This window comes from Battus philenor, unplaced genomic scaffold, assembly GCF_028537555.1.
Source record: "Battus philenor isolate CCGP_79_NKW_IND1 unplaced genomic scaffold, ilBatPhil1.0.hap1 SCAF_5, whole genome shotgun sequence".
In the NCBI taxonomy this organism is placed as follows: domain Eukaryota; kingdom Metazoa; phylum Arthropoda; class Insecta; order Lepidoptera; family Papilionidae; genus Battus; species Battus philenor.
This window is the reverse complement of record NW_027181715.1, coordinates 7991816-7996631: the sequence shown is the minus strand read 5'-3', so window position 1 is coordinate 7996631 and position 4816 is coordinate 7991816.

Here is a 4816-nt window from a genome sequence, read left to right as displayed (position 1 = left end):
ACGCGCTCGCTCGCCGAGTCGGCCTCCTGCGGCTCGCAGACGAGCAGCTCGCTGACAGGTGGCTCGCAGACGGGCGGCTCACAGATGAGCTGTTCGCTAACGGGCGGCTCGCAGACGGGCGGCTCGCTCACAGGCGACTCGACGACGGGCGGTTCATACGTGAGCAGGTCCTCGAGCGTGCTCAGTCCGCCCGCGTCCACCGCCAACAATACGCGTGCCGCGCCGCCCGCTCGCTTCCACTTCTGCCGGCGTATCGCACACGTCCACCCCGACGCGCGGACTTTCCTATAACGTGGCTTGACCCGAATGGACCAATTTTATACTTCCGTTGATGCCTAAAGTAACACGTCCTCGCGATCTTACGGGCGGGTCAGCCTTTACCGCTCGCGCTGAGTCCATTTGTTAAAACTTCAAGAGATATTATCGTTGTAGTATTGCAAGGGAATGTCCGGGGCCCTATCGTTCGGACTCGTTGATTAAATAGGTCGATCATTAATAAACGCCTATTATAAATTAAGGAGATTGGTGGCAATCATCGGACACGTTGGGTGCTTTAATTTTTTCGTAGTTTACAGGTTCTCTAAAGAAACTGTTTATACATTTTTATTGGTAATTATAACGAATAATTTATAATATGCAATAGAACTTTTGAACTTTTTTATTTATTTATTTTAATGTATCAAATTCGGGATTAAACTTCTTTTTAAGTAAAATATGTAGATAATTTTGATCTCAGCTATGCAGTATAAAGTTTATAAGACTGAGACACTACGTAATAACCGTGAACTGTATTTCCAGAAGGGTGTAAACAAAAAACGCTTTCTACCCGTCCTTGCTCCTTGCCTTTACATTGTAGCTAGGTAATATCTAACACTACACTGATCGAGAAACAATTTGAAGTACTCCCTGTGGAAGTGCGTTTATGACAATTTCCTCAACCCCTTTAATATTACTTGTTATCGAATGTTGAATCGAAGAGTAAAGTAATAATTACAGCAATAGTTCACTTAACTGTCAATACTAGTTTAATTCTTGTAATTGTTTATTTATTTATTTTTTAATGTCTGATCTAATGGCATTCAAGTATTCGCTTTATAGATAAATTAATTCAAATTACCTACACTACGTCTAAAGATGTCGCTCAAAAGTATCAGTCTTTGTTATATCCTAGATACGGAATAAGAAATTTCGCCAATATATCATTGTAAGCAATAATGAAACCTACCATTTTATAAGGACCGAAATTTCGAATGTACATATGGCTATTCCATCGATTTGTACGATGTAAATTATTACACAAAGTATACTCTACTAACACAACTTCATTTCATGCTTACCAGTAATCTAAGTATCGAGTACTTTAGATGTTGAATAAAAATCACTATTTTGTAGATCCTTCTTAATACTCTTCGTGCGTAAATATTTTAGTTACATTTTAAATTTATTTTGCTTGTCTATTAAGATTAAATGAAAATATGCTAAAGTCTAGCTTTGCTAAGGAAACATTATTTAAAATAAAAATCTTAAATGATAAAGTCATTAGGCACAAATGAAATAAATTCTTTTTAATTAAAACTAATGCGCAATAATGACTAGTCAACTTTTATATAATATTGTTATAATTTTAAGACGTCTACTATGAAATTAGTATTCCTATCTTATTATTTTGATTTGATTCTGTGGAAAACCCCAAAAACCGTCATTTCAACTAGCTTAAGTCATAAAAGAAATAATTTTTGACAGTAAAGAAGCAACTTTGGTCTGGCGAATTCTAGAGTATAAATAAACGCATTTCTTTTATATTTCCGTTAATAACAAAAAAAGATTTAAAATATATAAAATCAAATACACCATTATGTATTTTAATTTCCTACAATTTTAAAATAACTTGTTCGATACTATACAAGAATGAGAAAAAGTAATACTAATTTGGTTTTTTGTACCTCATGAAATTTTTACATGAATTGTCTCTGTTTTCCTACCCGCTGGCATTTACAGCTTCATCGGATTTGAAGTCAATGCAATACTGACGTATTTACGCCATTCATTTTTTAGTCTCATGCTTTTCTGAAATATGATCTGAATGTGAATATTCAGTTATTTTTTTTATGAAAGCTCTTATCATAATTTTTATCAATAGCTTCTGCATATTGTTTAAAAGAAGTGCATGACATTTTCATATTTTGCATTTTTAAATAGGTTAACATTAACATTATATACCCACCTTTTGATTACACAATATTAATTTCATACGCAGAGTAGTTTATAGATTATTATATATAGAAATAGTTTTGTAATTTGGTCAATTGCGAGTTGTAGTAAGTACACCTAAACTCAAATCTTTATACTTAAATTATGTAATAAAATATTTGTTGCTTTGCTACAAGTTACTATAATACGCTGAGCACACTAGTTATTTGCTTTCGTAGTTGTAGCCATTCGTAATCGTACTAATATTATTATAAACTGTACCTATTCATAAAATTAGGTCCATATATTACAATTTAAAATAAATATTAACTTTATTAAACTCGCTCGCAAATTAAAGCTAGTGGTTTATTTGGTTTCCTATAGATTTAAAAATATGCACAATTCTTTTTTAAAGGCATGATAATTATTTTAAATTCTGTAATTATATTCCTGCCCCTTATTTTACATCATTATGTTACCAACAAAATTTGTAAATATTGTTGTCTTGGTTAAGATATTGCATTTTGTTTTTTTACCAGAAATATGTACTCTGACAAATTGTATGACTTCTATATTAACATAGTTTTATTTATCAACAGATTAATTATTTACCTATTCATATGTTTCTGTAAAAGTGTAAATAATTTACTTACTAATACTGATGTAATGCTGTAAAGCGCACAATCAAAATACCGTTTAGGACGGCTTTTGACGCAGACATTACCTTTGTAACCGGTACAAGTAACCAACTATTACGATGGATCGTACTACTATTCAATTGTACATGAATTAACTTCGTGATTTGATTCATCATAATGGTAAGTCTTTTTAGCGCTTCTAAGCACAGGGTGTTTTTGATTTAATAATAGTACCTATTAGCTCTCTAGGGAATAAAGTTTAAATCGGTAAAATTCAATAAATATAATAAAACTTTAAATCTTGCTTAAATTACTGGCCCGCACTTCTACTTAACTGAACTTTCACATCTTTCCCTTAATTCACATTTATTAAATAATGTTTACAGGTTTTTTTTTAATTTAAACGCAAAGACGACGAAATCAAGAAATTATTCATATTAGGTAAATGTGTTTTTGGAAATTCAGTTTTCAATAAAGTTAAAATAGTAAATCTGATTCGAAATACTACAATGAGCATACAGACACGATTTTCAGTTAGGTTCTATATAAATTTAGAAATTATTATACATGGAGATTTTTACATAATTTTTTTAATCGAAATTATTTTTGTATTTTCTTTGTATCCGTATTTTTAATAGTTTTCTGATATTTGGAAAACTCTCACAGTAAGCACTTCTAAATATAATCGTGTCTGTATCGAAAAAGAAAATATTTTGATTCTGATTTTTATTGTTATGTGCGTAAACTCATAAATCCTTTCAGAAATTATACTAATATCATTTTATTTTAAGACACAATTGTCGCTTAAATATACTTTATAAAATTGTAATTGACACAAAAACTGGTTGTTTCAGCTTTTAACAGAAGCGTAATTATATTGTATTAGAATATTTTATTGATAAGTTTAGTATTTTATATTTCATCAACATTTAACGCAGAGACTTGCGTTAGAATAATAATAATTAGTAATTTTGTCTGTGATCGAAATTTTATATTGTTAAGCTGAATATAATGCGAATATCAGAACACGTGTTACATTGCTTACTATTATGTATACATTCTGCATACAAATATTATTATTTTTTTCGTAACCATTTGATTAATTATACGTATTTTATTTATAAGAAAATGCAGAGTGTATATTTAAATGTTGATTGATAGTCGTTTAACGAAACGTATTGTGTTTATTTTATTATTGTGAAATAATGTTCACCCACACAAACTATTAAAGTTCTGTTACTCAAAATCTCATTCGAAAGCATGTTGCGTGTTTTAGCGGCAGGTGTCTCATTTGCATAAATATTAGATGATAAGCGCAAAGTTAAATCTTTAGGTATGCCTTTAAGTATAACACGTTGGGATTTTGCATCAAATGAAGTTTAAGTAGATATGCAAGGTTTGTGGAAGTAGTATGTCATATTATTACAGTAAAGTCTTATTACCTAGCGTGTAGCGGCTTGCTCACTACTCGATAACATTTTGTAATATTAGACAGTCAACTTTGCTTTTTTATTTAAAAAACATTAAAATATGTGGTTTATTTTTGATATCCTCACATTTCAATACAATTTTCATTGTAAACTTAAGTAATTTTTATTTAAAGTAATTTATTGATTGTAATTTACCGATTATTTGCTCATTTAACAGTTGCATTTGAAATTAATTTGAAAACTGAAACTTACTAAAAAATAAGCTTAAATATAATAAAATAACAGCTTATAATAATAGAAAGAATATCACTAATTAACGCTTTATGGGTAATTTTTTATACAACGTTAGTACCGAACGTTCGCTCATTATTGTTACACGAGTTAATAAGTCCATAATACGTGCTAAGTAACGTACAAGATGTTTGTACGTAAATCATTTTATCTAAACAGAGCACATTAGTAATATAGTAAAATAAACTTTGCATTAAATGAACAGCGCAACATTCTCGTTGAAAATTTAAGTAAGATCAATGAAAATAAAATATCACGCACATGCGA